A 16,690-nucleotide genomic window follows, 5' to 3' on the forward strand; every position below is an offset into this window, starting at 1 on the left:
ATACTGTACCAAAAGTTTGCGTAAATTGCATTAGCCAATGTGAAAAAATAAGCATTTTTATGAAAAATTTAAAAAAATCATATCTCAAAAAATAACAAAGATAGGAAGTTGCAACTTGCAGGAAATAATTCTAACTTGTCATAAGGGCTCTTATTAAAAAAAATACAGTAAACATTTGGTGAAAGGGCCGCTTTCCCATGTAAACACGGCTACGCTCTTTAACTTGTAAGATTTGATTACACACAGACAGACAGACAACGGTCAGGTGAAACTAAATAAAAGCTTGTAATAAAAACAAAAATTTTACACAATTCTAGGGATTGACAGGGCAAGCTATGATGGCGCCATCTGCTAAGAGCTTCCACTGGCCAACCCTATTGTCTTACAATATCATTATGTAAGCTCGGCGTGAGCGCCCAAAGTAACTGTTTGAAAACCGCCCGGCGATGCCACCCATTTTGTGATCTACTTTCCGCCTTGTCAAAATACAAAGAGATTCTACACATATAAACAATTAAACCTTTCCCGTAGTGTTAAAGTATGTCTAAATTTAGCCTAATTATTGGTCGTACGAGCGAACATTATACTAATTGCCTTTGTCACCACACACAACTCACTGGCGTTTCACACGTGTGTTCAATGACATGGCACATTTCATGTCACGGTTCTGAATGTGGTATTCCAACATTGTTATCTTCATTACTGGATATTTGGAGACAAATTGTGTATTGGTTACACTACAGACATTTGACTCCATGTTTGACTCAACATAGTGAAATCATGGATCTTAATTTTACTGCATTTTTATTATTTATTTGTATACCGAGTGGCTAAAAAATAACTACCTACATTCCCGTTCCTAGGGAGCTTTTGGGATTATATTAAGCAACTTTTAATAGGTATGAGATCAACCCCGAAATCGCAAAAAAAAATTGGCTGGTCCATTTTCTATCGGAGGGTAATTTTTTTTTCGTGAATACGGGGTTGGACCCGTAGTCAAAGTTCTCCGTATAATCCCAAAATCTCCCTGGCAACGGGAATGCAGTTATTTTTAGCCAACCTGTATATTTTTATTTTTGATAAAGGCTAAGTTTTAAATGGGTTACTATAACACGACAAATTCTCATAGTACTCGTACCTAAGGCTTCGAAAATAAACTAAGAAACTAATCACAACGCGTAAAATTAGTCTAACTATAAAAAGTGGCTCACGCCAACTCGCATGGGGTCGTAAAATTGATGACAACATTCGTAAGCCTATTGCCGCTATAAGAGAGACTTGGAAAATTTTGCAAATTTGCATGCCGTTTTCAGGAACACTTACATAATAATTTTGAAGAAAAAAAAACCGACTTCCATGGGGGCCGATGAAAGATTATTGTAGATGGTACACTATGTAGAAAAGGAGGTAAAACCACCCACTTTTCTACTAGCATTTCGCTTCTGTATAATGGCTCCTCTACAGGATGGGCCAACGCCGGCCACTCCAAGGGACGCAGCCATGCGGTAGAATGAGATAGCAATATCACTTGCTCCCTCTAACGCATAAATGCGTCCCTTGGAGTGGCCGGCGTTGGCCCATCGTGAAGAGGAGCCATGCGGGTCGTAGTTCTAGCCTAACCTAACCCACTCCTCAGATAGCAGTTCGGTTCTGTGCGGATCGCAGTTCGAACCTAATCAAACCCACTTTTCAAGTAGCATTTCGTTTCTGTAAGGCTCGCAGTTCTAACCTAACCTAATCCTTGTTCGGTTCTGTGAGGATCGCAGTTCAAACCTAACCTAACCCACTTAATGGCGCATGCCGTGCGGTGTACGGGGGTTTAAGCGGAAGGGGCTAGTAAGATTGGCATCATCGTACTTTATACCTACATTAATTTTATGGTAGGTAATCATAGTTGTTTATTTAGTTAAGGTATCATAGTGGTTTTCTGGGTCAAGGTCCGGGTCCGAGTCCGGGTCCGAGTCCGGATCCGAGTCCGGGTCTGAGTCCGGATCCGAGTCCGGGTCTGAGCCCGGTTCCGAGTCCGGGTCCGAATCCGGATCCGAGTCCAGGTCCGGGTCCGAACCGGATCCGGGTCCGAACCGGATCCGGGTATGAGTCCGAGTCCGGGTCCCAGTCCAAGTCAAAATCGAAATTTGTAATCACCAAACGTGTACCATGCGTCATTGAAGAGTTCTGTTCTGGTCATCATCAGCAGTTCCACTTCATCAAATGCGACAGTTTTTAATGTAAATGGTTGATTTTTTTTTTTTTTTGATTTATTTAGAACACAAACAGTCACATAATACAAATGGATTTTTAGTACAATGTAGTGTACGTAACATACTTAAGAAACAGACCTGGAGGTTCATTAATGAGTAGGTATATAATGTTAACATACATAATAACCGCAGAAAGAAAAAATAAAATTGTATTTATGAGCCATATCTACTTAAACTGTATTTACCAGTCTTCCAAACAAAATCAATATTGTTTTAGATTATAGTAGGGTAGGTAAGTAGAAAATTGGTAAATAAGTTCAAGATCAATATCTATTTTAGTATTATCGGATAAGTTGTCATCAATTTATTTTACTAGTTGGTAGGTAGGACAATCTGAAAGTTACATTTATACATTTTGTCATTTAAAACGATTTTTAATACTTAAAACTAAAACAATTTACGCTTAAGTTCAATTTTGAGACTAGACAAGGAAGAGTGAAAAGGATCAATGTCATGTAAGTGCCTATTAACATAACTTTATGATGAAAATACAAAAAAATCTATACGCATGCCTTTAAGATTTGAGGAGTTCCCTTGATTCCTCATGGATCCCATCATCAGAACTCGAGCTTGACAAAAATGTGGCTTCAAAACTTAACTTGCTTAACAAACATAACGACGAGGACAAATCGCCAACCGTGAACTATGCGTCGTTGAAGAGTTCTGTTCTGATCATCATCAGCAGTTCCACTTCATCAAATGCAACAGTTTTTAATGAAAATGCTTGATTTTCTGATGTAAATACAAAAATCTCTATACGCATGCCTTTAAGATTTGAGGAGTTCCCTTGATTCCTCATGGATCCCATCATCAGAACTCGAGCTTGACAAAAATGTGGCTTAAAAACTTAACTTGCTTAACAAACATAACGAAGAGGACAAATCACCAACCGTGAACTATGCGTCGTTAAAGAGTTCCGTTCTGATCATCATCAGCAGTTCCACTTCATCAAATGTCACTTTTTTGGGTGTATATGCTTGATTTGTTGATAAAAACCCAAAAATCACTATATGTATGCCTTTAAGATTTGAGGAGTTCCCTCGATTCCTCATGGATCCCATCATCGGAACTGGGTTTTGACAAAAACGGGACCAATTTGTATGCATATACATACAATCAAAAAAAGAATTTTCAAAATCGATCTAGTAATGACGGAGATATGGAGTAACAAACATAAAAAAAAAAGAAACATACAACCGAATTGATAACCTCCTTCTTTGAGATTTGGAAGTCGGTTAATAAAGTGCATCTTTTACCGGCTAGCATGACTAACGTTCTCGTGCTATCTCATACATAATACGGAGTGTGGCCTGTAACATTAGCAAATAATTAAAACAGATTGTACTCCTCAAACGGTGACACTTTTGTTCAACAACTTTTAAAAATTATGAAGTATTTAGACGCCCTATTTTTCATACAAAATAAATATTATTTTCAATGGACGCCATCGCCACGCCATATCATTGTGATTGACGTTGCTTGTCAAGCGCCTTATACATAACAAAATTCGCAATACATTGCGTCTTTGAATAACCTTTAAAGTGTATTAAAAATCAAAGTACAAGTTATTTTCAAAAGTCGCTGAACAAATGTTGATCAATATGAGGAGTACAGCCTACAGTTAAATTTTTTGCTCATATTACAGGCCACACCCGGTATATGGAGTCGCGCATGAGACCGCAAGTCATGGTAGACGGTCTGGCTTACATAAACAATAAATGTAACAACCATATAGGTAGGTACGAGTAAGTAACTAAGCACGGTTTATTAATAGGTAAATAAAAACTTTGATTTTGAAGTAGGTATATGTATTACTATACCATACTATTTAGTATTTACATTGCCTTCTAGAAATTTTACTACCGCTTATTTGCATGAATTTAATTCGGGGGTGTTTTACGAGAGTCATTTGACATTTGACTTTATAGTGTTGTTTGCGCATCTTCAGAGTAGGATTAAGGATTACAAGAGTTACGAGCAAGACAAGATGTTATTGCACGAACATGTTTCAGAAAATTTTGGGAAGCGTGTTTGTTCTATGATAAAATGCATGTCCATCCAGAAATGAGACATGTGACATTAGGTCAAACAGTTAGACAACACTTCGTGTAGTGGAACGGATTTCGAATATATTTACTTTCACGTAAAAATCATCATAGCTATCGTTTTTTTTAAGTTATCGGATATGTGTTTCATCATCATCATCATCATCCTGGCGTCAATCCCGGCTGTGCCCCCGCGCGGGGCGCGAGGACCCGGGGTCCGCCTTCCGACTCCTTCGTGACCACTTTGCCCGATCTTCGGCATCCCTGGTAGTGAGTCCGTTGGCACGCATGTCCTCCTTGACGACATCAAGCCATCGCTTCTTGGGCCGGCCTCTTCTTCCCGTACCGGGAGGAGGCGGCATGGCCAGGCATTTGTTACCCACGTAACTTGCCGGTCTGCGCGAGACGTGGCCATACCAACGAAGGCGACACTCTTGCAGTTTGTCTGCGATGTCACGGACGCCAAGACTACCCCGAATGTGGGCGTTTTGGACGCGATCCTTGCGTGAAACTCCGCACATCCACCGTAGCATCTTCATTTCCGTGACACGCAGTTCCTGCTTGTGCCGCTCTAGTAAAGGCCAAGTCTCGCTGCCGTACAGAAGGGCAGGTCTAATGATGGTCTTATAGACCTGTCCCTTCAACTTAATCGGCATTTTGGGGTCACAAATAACCCCAGTCATCTCCCGCCATTTGACCCAAGCAGCGGAAATTCGGGCTTTGACGTCGCTGTCGATGTCCCCGGTAGTGCTAAGTACAGATCCTAGGTACTTAACTTGATCCGTGCGCTCGACCATGTCCACGCCTATGCGGACGGGTAGAGGATCTGTACTATTGCAGGCCATGTACTCTGTCTTCGCCACATTTAGTTTAAGACCGCCGTTCTCCAGCGACCCCCTCCATCTGTTCACACGCTGGACAAGTCGGCCCTTATCAGAGTCTGTCAGCGCGATATCATCAGCATACATGAATAGCCACGGTGGCTGCTCATGGTAGTCTCGGATGCTGGCTGACAGGGCGTCTAATATCACGCTAAACAGAAACGGGCTGAGCACAGAGCCCTGATGTACTCCAACAGTGACAGAGAAGGGGTTGGTGTCACCAACAGCGGTCCTGACTATTGAATCAGAATCGTGGTACATGTCCCGGATAGTGTCAATATAGGCCTCAGGTACAGCCTTGGACCGCAGCGCCCACCAGATCATCTCACGAGGGACACAGTCAAAGGCCTTTTCCATGTCCAGAAACAGGAAATGTAGAGGCGTGTTCTTTGCTCTGTATCCCTCCATGAGGGTCCTCAGGGCAAATACAGGGTCCATCGTTCCGCACCCTGGCCGAAACCCATATTGACACCCCGAGACTGTACACTCCTGTCGGAGCCGAGCATCGATTATGCGCTCAAAGAGCTTCATGGTGTGAGACATAACCTTTATACCGCGATACTTGCTACACTCCCGCACCGAGCCCTTACCTTTGAATACTGGAGTAATGATACTCAGCCTCCACTGGTTGGGTATCTTCCCGGTGAGGAGTATGCGGTTATAAATATCAGTGAGTATGCTCACACCCTGAGAGCCCATCGACTTCCACGCCTCTATAGCGATTCCGTCGGCTCCGACAGCTTTCCGATTCTTCATGCGGCGAAGAGCCGCCTCGACTTCCTCCGGCGTTATCGGTGGCACTAGTCCTTGATTCGGAGGGAGATCCGGAGGTTGCACCTCTTTGTGCTGGTTATTCATCGCGCCATCTCTCCTTTACCGCGCGATCCTCGCATAGCAGGTTACCGTGAGGGTCATTTACGCAGCGGCACTTGGAGATGTCCTGCGCCGCTTTGACCCTCGATCGTGCCAACTTATAAATGAACTTCTGCCCCTCAGACGTCTCCAACTTATCGTACAGAGGACGCAAGTGGTTATGTCTGGCTCTGGCTACAGCTTGTTTAGTGGCACGTTTGGCAGCCCTGTATGCCGCGTGGTCTTCAGGATCTCTGGACGCTTGCCACTTTTTAAAGAGGGCTTTTTTCTCCCTAGTCTCCCTCTGGACTGTGGCGTCCCACCACCAAGTCTCCTTGTCAAGCCTGCGACCCCCTTTAGACACCCCCAGCACCGCCTTCGCCGCCCGTGTGATGGCTGCCTGAGTTCTATCCCAGATTTGCTGTATGGAATGGCCATCCGTCACAACACTGAGGTCGTTGACAGCGGCAGCAAACTCATGGGACTTGGTTCCTTCAAGCAGCCACCACCGGGTTTGGGGGCGGCACTGCTCCCGGTATGTGCCTCGGGGCTTGACGAGCAGGTCCATCACAAGGACTCGGTGTTGGGCAGTGAGACTCTCTCCCGGTATGACTTTACAGGTGGCTACTTTGCCGATATAGTCTCTCCGAGTGAGAAAGTAGTCGATCTGAGTGGCGCTCCTCCCGCTCCTGTAGGTGATCAGATGCTCGGATTTCTTTTTGAAAAACGTGTTCACGACGGCTAGATCAGCAGCCGTACACGTCCGGAGAATTTCTTCCCCTTCGGGGTTACGGCTCCCGAAACCAAAACCACCGTGGACACGCCCAAACTCCTCACACTTCTCACCCACATGACCGTTCAGGTCGCCACCCACAACAACACTCTGCGACAACGGGATGCTTTGCAGCAGTTCCCCGAAATGCTCCCAGAACATCGCCTTGTCCGCATCGCTACAACCGGCCTGTGGGGCGTAAGCACTTATCAAATTGGTCACGACCCCTTCGATAAGCACCTCCACAACCATAAGGCGGTCGCTTATACGCTTTACGTCCAAAACGCTATCCCTGAATTCCTCAGAGAGCACCACCCCCACTCCGTTGTCCCCACTCGGAGAGCCCGTGTACATCAGCTTGTATCCATTCCCGATGTTCCGGAACCTGTTGCCTTTCCATCGAGTCTCCTGCAGGAATGCCACTGCCACCCTCCGCCTGGCGAGTACGTCGGCTAGCTCGCGGGAACGCCCGGACAGCGTGCCAAGGTTCCACGTGGCAAAGCGGACCTTTCGGGCTAACGTCTTTGGCCGAGCCCGCCCTTGACCCGGTAGCCCTCGCCCACTTATCGCAGGGGTAGGGCGATCCCCCTGCGCGCCGTTATGCGGCGGCGCCCTATCCGTGGTGCGTTTTCTTCTTCGACTTTCCATTTTTGTTTGGTGTTTTGGCTTTTTACACGCGGCGACTACCATCTGACCCGCGCAACCCGGGCAGAGCCGGGAGAAGCCGTTTCGCCATAGCCTCGTCCGTTTGTCAGCAGGGGGACCGCGAGCAGGTGAGGTTGACTTGGGCCCAGAGGATGGTGGTAGGGCCCCGAAACCCCCCCAAATGTTTCATGCATTTGTTATGGATATCGTTTTCTAGGTTTTAGGGATTTGGAAATTTATGACATTCATTGACTAGCGGTATGAAGTTCGCCGGAACCGCTAGTTAAGCGACTGTTTCGCCTATTAAAAGTTACAAAGAAAGTTAACACCCAAAGCTTGTACAAATCTGAGGTAAACAACGCACAAAACCTTTATCTCTTGAACTACAAGATCTGCGACAAATTGCCAATTTTCCACCCAAACCATTTCAGTTACAACTCCTAAAAAGTTATTTTATTGAAATATCGCCCTTATTGTGTTCATCATAGAGGTACGAATTATATTTTTGGGGCGGCACAACTATTATGGTAAAAGTATACGACGTCATCCGTCGAACGCACAGTGAGCCCAATGCTCGGATTAGTGGGTAAAATGCATCGGTAGTAAATTTTACGAGTATGCAAATGAAACGGTAGATTGGACAGTAAAAACTAAGCCGTGATATGTAGGCTGAGCAAATTGATGTACGCCGAACAAATTGTTAAACATTACGTAAAGGGAATAGTCGTAAAATATCGACTTTCATTTTCTTGTTTAAACTTATTACTTTTCATAGTAAAAGTACATTCTGTCCAAAATTGGAAAAAACTAGATTTAAAATGTCCTCATAAATAATATAACTTGCAATCAGGTACGTAAAAATATGCACTTAAATGGCTAAAATTAGTATTTTGATAATTATAATTATGCCCATCTTGTATATGTATTATAAATAAGGTTAGGTGAAGTAAGAAAAACATTTGGGCCAGAGAAACACTTGAAGGTTAAATAAATAGTTATAGATAAGTACTTAAAGATATTAAAAGTTAAATTAAATAATAATACTAGAAATAAAAGTAAAGAAGACATAAAATTAACTTAAAAATACTTACGTAGAAGGACTTTCCTCATGCGGTATCTCTTGCCCTGAGTAAAAAAAGCCTCTCTGACCACGTGACCTTTATAACACATACCTATAATTCATCATGTAAACTACGTACATGATTGAAAGCTGATTAGGAAGCCATTAAAAAATAACTGATTTGCAAGACCGAAGTGATCCCATAAGTGTTCCGTAAACAAAGTTTTGTACGGAACACTAAAAAAAACTGGTCAAGTGCGAGTCGGACTCGCGTTTCAAGGGTTCCGTACATGACACAATTTTCAAAAAAATTTTTGTACGTGTAACGTGACGTGAGTGAAACGCCTTGAAAAACCCGAATGAGTCAATCAAGTTTTCAACACATGTAACATGAAGTTTTCTGGCGTGGTGGCTTATATCTCTGCAAATATGCAAAGTAGCTTCTAGATAGTAAAATTAAAGTCTAAATGCGAAGACTGAAGACCGAGCTCCGCGTAGGGCTGAAACTCGGAGCGTCCAATGGGTCGCGCTTCCTACAACTTCCGCAAGTGTTTTAAAAGCGAAGGCCGAAGAGAGATAATGCCTACAGGGTGGCCAAAAAATAAGTACATTCCCGTAACCAGGGAGGTATTGGGATTATACCTACCTACTGAGCAACATTTACTATGGGACCCGAAATCGCGAAAAGAAATGTATCCTCCCATAGAAAACGGACCAGTCAAAACGTATGAAACAGCCAAATTTTTCTTTGCGATTTCGGGGTTGCACGTCGGCAACGGAAATACACTTAGTTTATTTTTTGGCCACCATGTATAGTGCTTTTTAAAACACGTGACAATACCTAGTAACCTAATCAATCAGTACTACAAGTAACATTGCGGCTGTGTGCCAGATACACCTTAGTCGCATTTTTTATCTTAAGTCCGACTCACGCTTGAAGCTAAAGGCACGTCACTTCGGGACGCTTCGGGTCTTCGGCCTTATGCGGATTTCGGCATAGGGCCTTCGCAATAGCTGTCTAGAACTCTAATACATCACGTTTCACTTAAACCATTGCGGCCGTGTCCCTAAAAAACCTAAACCGCATTTTTGTTCTTAAATCCGACTCACGCTTGACTCTAGATTTCTAATAGGTTTTCCTGTCATCTTTAGGAAAAGGACTATTTTGTGTATTTTTTTCAGAGTTTTAGACTTAGTAGTTTCGGAGATAGAGGGGGGGGAATGGTAATTTTTTGTCTATTTTCTTGAATAACTTCTAGAATTTTTATCGTAAATTTATAAAATAAAAATATTTGAGATTCTCACAATGAGCTCTTTCGTTTGATATGTAACACGACATAGTTTGCAAAACTTTGATTTTTAAATTTTATGGTTTACCCCCCAAAAGTAGCCCCTATGTTTAAAATTCATTTGTTGACGTTACATATCCGTCTTTGGGTCACGGACTTACATATGTGTACCAAATTTCAACTAAATTGGTCCAGTAGTTTCGGAGCAAATTGGCTGTGACAGACGGACGGACAGACAGACGCACGAGTGATCCTATAAGGGTTCCGTTTTTTCCTTTTGAGGTACGGAACCCTAAAAACACAAATAATCACTTTCATTGAATTACAAACATACCCATACCTAATTAACTCCTAAATAGGGATACGTCATAATATATGCCCGTTTAAATTTCCGCATTTAGCAATTCAAAATCAAAACCGCTGTTTACATTATTACATTAAACGTATAATTACGCATTCCACAAACAAACTCACTGATTGTACTGTCAACATTTAATTAAAACGAATTAAAAAGACACGGAGTACGCCATTAGTCCGTCAGGAAATCATTTTAAAGTCGTTAAAAACAGTCATGGTCATATATTTAAGGAAATAGGGTTTAATACTCACTAAAACTTAGTTCCACGTGAGTAAAACTGGGACACTATTTGGAATCGTACATGCTTTTGGAGTAAAACTACATAAAATTTAACAGCAGGCCCCAAAATCTTATTCTGAATGGACTAGGGGCCAATATGGCTTGAATTTTAGTTCCACGTTATAGTGTTTTAGAGGGTTGATTGATACAATACCAGAAAAGGCTCAGGTGCGTAACGAACTAATTAATTTCAATGCCCGCATTTGATTACACAAATCAAATGGTGTGAGGGTGAAATGAGAAATCGCTAAGAAATTTTGTTCGTCACGTTTTCGAGCTTGTTTCCGGTGCTTTTGTGTGTGACGGCTCATTATTGGACACAATTGTGCCAGTGAATTTGTAGAATCGCCTTTCTGTTCAATTTGTAAATTGAAATCCCTTACTATTTGAATAAAAAATAAAATAAAAACTATTCGTTTGTGGCACACTTTCACACCTTCTTTATAACGACATAATTTAAGAATGAAAGCAGATAGGTGTCTTCGGGTGTGACCATTTTTCTATCATCATAACGGAATCTTATGTTTGTACGAGTAATGTACCGACCTAATATAATTATGTAATGCCCAAACGTAAATACTAAGATTGACGTACCTATTAGAGGTTGGCTTCTTTAAAATAATAAAAGTGAAAGTAATGAAAATTCAGAAAACTAATTCGTTGGTGTTGATATACGTACATGATATACTTTGAAGTTACAAACCATAGACAAAGATAATAGACTGTACAATCTTTGCCATAGACAAGATTATTATTTAAAAACACATGTACGTAGATTTTAATGTCGAACCTCGTCAAGCACTTATATATAACATTAGATTAAAGCCTTAAAAAGTAGGTCTATACTTCCGTAGCTCTACTATCGGAACGGTCACCATACCCCTCGGCACAGGTGTCGTCGCTTCACACGGACAAAACGCAAGCTTTACGACGCTCCATTATTTCACTCTGTAATAGCTGGCCTGGGTGGGATTGCGTTTTATTTCCGTAATAAGTATTTTTTGTGCGCGTCACCGCAGTGGGCGCCATGTTTGTTTTTAATTTCGGCTCTTTGTACTTCCGAGGTTTGACGCTGCTGGTAAGATAACATCGTTAAGTGAACCTGAGGGATGTGACTGCAGCTACTAATTTGTGCCAATATTTCAGTTTTATGTCGCCAGTTTCGTATTTTTAGGTCCAAAATTAGAAATTAGTCTGTTAAATCAAACAAAAAATTAAAGAATAGAGGAGGTATCCAAGAGGAGGCTGAATTTAAGTAGAAAAAAAAAATCTGCGTGAAAGATTACTTAACAGTAACGTGATTAAGTAGTAGGTACAATCGTTATTAATCTACCCTTCATATTAATGAATCATCAATTTTTATGCTCTATTTTATATTCTGTGGGAACTCACGCAATCAAAGGGCGCAAAACGTTTTGCGGTTATTTTATAAAAACCAATTTAAAAATTGCGGTGAAATAGTTTTGTAACTCGTACAATTTAGATAGGTATTGTACATTTAGAGTAAGCTTTGGGGTTCATCATCTTTGAACTTAGGGTTCTCAAGGGTTAGGTAATATGTAAATACAAATATCTTAATAATCATACAATAATTGGTTTATATACAACCTTTTTATTATATTCGGATATACTGTAAATACTCTAATGACCTACCGACCTACTTTCAGATAACGTACCTACCTACATACTACATAAATTTTCTGTTTCACCACAAAAACTTCTACGTGACTTGTATTAACGGGTTATAATATATAACTATACTGGTGCAATTCCAATTAGTAATAATATACTTTTGAAATATTTTCCTATATGGATAATGTGGATACCGTAGTTACCGTTTTTTTTTGTAATTCACACAATCAAATATGAAAAACCTGATGATGCATTTTTTTCAAAAGAGTCCCCTCGTTTCGTCACATTAAACACGGCGCAAAGTGGACCTGCTAATAAATGATTGCATCAAAAAATAAATGATTACATCAAAACAGCGAACGTAACGATACAACTTTAATTAAATTAATTGTTAGCCGTTGCGATATAAATGACGAGAAATGGAACGGACGAAAAAAACGAGATTCCCAAAGATAAAAGCAATAATAAAACACTTCCCCCTTAACGTGCGGGCTGGTAGTGACGATTTTCCAGTCTACGTTATTATAGGTAGGTAAAAATGTGGATAAACTTCGGGATTCAGGGAAATAATTACGTAGTAATTAATAAGAACATTAAATAAGTATCGAAGTATGTGCCTACGTTAATTATTTAAAAAATGAACTGAAGTGTAAAATTAATTTGTAAGTAACTAGGTTAATTTAATGTCTTAATAATGTTAAAGAAGTAAACGCTGCCCATAAAATAAACAGGAACCATTCCTATCCTCGTAAGACCCAAGCCAATTTTTGCTTTTGAATTTGGATCTTTCTTTTATTTCTACATATAAGACTATATAACTCGAATTTAATCTGTACTTACGAGGCTATATTTTTATATAAGTAGCATACGCCTACATAATATAAAAATATCTAAGCAAAGTCAGTACTCTCACTTAAACACCAGAAACCATTGCTAGAGTTTAAATTCGACGCAATACAGCCGCACGCGACCCGCATGGCGCGGTGATTCAGATATTACTATTTACCTCTAATATATCCACATAGGATGCGATATTAATCACAGTTGTTAAACAGCACCGGTCGAGGGGGGCTAGAATTCATTATATTACGCTATGTTTTAAATTCAATACTTCATATCTAAGATACGTAAACTATTAAAGACAGGAACACATTCTTGCAGCAAGTATATTTTCCTGTATATTATGGTTATTCAATTACATTATCAATTCACTAGATGTCCGATTCAAAAATGATTAAATTGCAATAGAAGTGTAATTTCCTTTAATATAAAATAATTAGTTGAAGTAAATTAGTATTGGATAAATAAGACAACGCGCCAAAAGTATCTGGCGAAGTAAACCTTGAACGCGGTCAACATTTGGATGTTATAATTTATTTTATTTTATTTATTTCTTTACACCAAACAGAGCAAGGCATCTGTCACCGCCAGAGTAAACGATGATGCGAACAAATAGAATATTAAAAACCGATTATAAACCTTCAGATACAGGTCGTTCAATATTTGAACAAGTCGAATTACGGCTAAACGCAACCAGAATTCACTTAATTGCCACCCCTGACGAAAAAATGGGTAAATATGTATATTTTTTCATTCGTGTTATTTTTTCAGGGTTTCATGGTTTAACACTTTTCTAGTTTTCTTTGTCATATATGGGGGGTAGTTGCGTAATCGATATACTCGTACATGGGCCCGGTTTCAGTTAGGTATGACATAGTCATACGAGGTCATACAGGTATGACATAGTCATACGAGGTCATACAGGTATGACATAGTCATACGAGGTCATATGAACCAATAGGTAATTTCAAATTGTCGCAAATTTGCTTAAAACTTATGTACATTATTACGTACATTACATCTGTTTTTCAAAATTAATATAACCAAAATTATCAATTCACCATGGTTACTAAAGTAACCAATGTTACTTAGATAACATTTATTCTTATTGCATCTTCAAGCAATATTTATTTTTGACAAGTAAATAGGCAATTACAGTACCTCCCAATTTCTTATCCCATTTATTTTAACAGCGTAAGAATTTCCTAATTCGACGTGGATTGATGCAAATGACACCTCCTTACACACGACATGAGACTGCGAGAATATCTTTGCAGTAAAAATAAACCAATATCACCCCTATTACTTCGACGCATATAACAACACAATGATATCGAGTTGTTTCTTGTAAGTTTGTAAAAATAAACTTCACAGCGCATTACAATTTTAACTTTGAACTTACTTTACTCAAATTTAACCCTTATCCCAATGTACGTACATTATATTTCCATTTTAAAAACTGAATGATTCAAATTTGTGAATTTAGTGACACAATTGTATTGACTCAGGGACATGTTATTTATACAGAGGGATATTTCTTTTGTTGTAAAACGGTGTCTGATTATTTAATGTTGCTGCTTGGTTCAGGGGTTGGGATAAATAGTTAAAGAAATATTTTGAGTCAAAATTTGTGTAAAGGAAGGTGATTTTTAACGGTGATTACAATTATAGGCAATTCGACTTGTAAAGCTTTTTTCGTTTAATCGTAACTTTCACGTTTTATGCCTAATTAGCCAAAACAAGCAAACAGTCTTGAGGTTCCATGTAACATGTAATGTTATGTTAATTTCTCATTTTAAAAAAATCCCAACTGGTGAGACTTTAAAAACATAATGTTCAAACATGGAGAAGAAAGTTATTAACTTAACTATACACATATGGAATTTATTTATTGTAAAGTCATGTACATATATCACGTAAAAAATTACACCCTGTATTATGAATATTATGATTAAGGTGTTACAATTCAGTAAGTCAGTCCATGACGTCCTATGAGGACATACAACTATTTAAATTAGACCTTACTAATCTAGGCTAATAATCATTATAACGCATATGGAATTAATGTATAACTTGCTAACGACCGTCCTATCAAGCAAAACAACAAGATAATCAACCTTACTTCCTCCATATATGAATTATTTAGAAAGGTGCTAAATGACCGCTCGTGATTCCTTTATTACCCGACCAAAATTGTTTGAGCCGAGAATTGTATGCAATTTTGAAGAGTAAGATATTTTTATTATAACGGTCTTCGATTCGCACCAAAGATTATAGAGGCCAGTGGATCAGTAATACAGGGTGACACATCGGATCCTCAGCGCTAAAATGTATGAAGTACATAAAAAGATGCATTTCAATCTCGTTCTTAGTATATTACTTTTGTGTTCAACATCGCGTTGATTTATTATTTTACTTATGTTAAAAATTTTAAAGTGAACATATTTTTCGTTTAATTATGACTAATTTTAAATCACAGTCCTTTCGATGAGAAGTGAAAGTGAGTCAAATGATTGTCCCTTACTTGGATTTGATGTTGTGATGCATAGCAGCTGAGCTTGAATGGATGAGTTTTTATTAAATTTTTTGCAACAAAATACTGGAATATTATTTAATAGGCACATATTAATATAACACACTTTTATGATTGGTACTTACATAATTATACTTCAGGTTCATATATTGTAGAAGTACCTATATTTCAAATTAGATCATAGTTTATTTGGGAAATACTATTACTAATAACATACCTCTAATGGTGACATTCAGATGGAAATTGCAGCTGCATTACTGCTGCGCCATTACCGCCGGTGCCGTCACTGTCAATTGCCTAGATAAAATGAGTGAGAACATTCTAATCGTGACAGCAAAGGATGACACTCTAGACCGGGCCGTGCCCGGGCCGAGGCGTCCGACATGTCATTTTCTATAACGGCTGACCAGTGATCACGTGGTATTTTCCTTAGAAAATGAAGCGCCGCCCGGTAGCTCCGGTCCGGCCCCGGCCCAGTCTAGCGTGAGTCATCCTTAATGCGGTGGCGAAAGTCACTTATATATCAAGGGAATTGACAGTTACAGCGGCAGCTTCTACCCTGCAGCAGTAATGCCGCCACAGTTATGCAGCTACAGTTACCGTCCTGATGTCACCCTAAGACTCGCATGTCGCAGCTAATACCCTGTATTTAATTTAGCCCCTTTTGCCTCCAAAAACTACCATATCTCTCACCACAAGCGGACTGCCAAACTAATGACGCCTGTCATCAGAATAAATGTAGTATGCTCTAATGGGGATGAGTACGTTTTTGACAAATTTTAACACATCTAACTTAATGCCTGCACCTTAACGCCCACTAAACTTATGGAAGAGATACTCGTACCAGATGAATCATAAAAATTTTGGGTACAGTCGACGTCAAAAATATGTTTATTCATTTGCACCTTACTCATTTGTAATAAGGCAAAAAGTGTAACATATCTTTGACGTCGACTGTACACGTTATACTCGTATTTGAAGTTCCGCACTTCAACGGATCCCGTGATCCCACAACTGTTCCAATGTAATAAATGAAACGGAAACACTAAAATAAAATATTATCCATAATTACCTTAATTAAACTGGTGTAAACTTTGACACCTGATTTTACGACGCTAATAAAATAACAAATTGACCGTAAAAAAGAACATTTAGGTGATGTGTAATTTTTTTAGGAAACTGAAGCATTTGTTTTGTGGGTCGGACAAGTGCGCGTGTGATTGTAGCCACGATATGGGTGAGG

Source organism: Cydia fagiglandana, chromosome 1 (assembly GCF_963556715.1).
Source record: "Cydia fagiglandana chromosome 1, ilCydFagi1.1, whole genome shotgun sequence".
Lineage (NCBI taxonomy): Eukaryota > Metazoa > Arthropoda > Insecta > Lepidoptera > Tortricidae > Cydia > Cydia fagiglandana.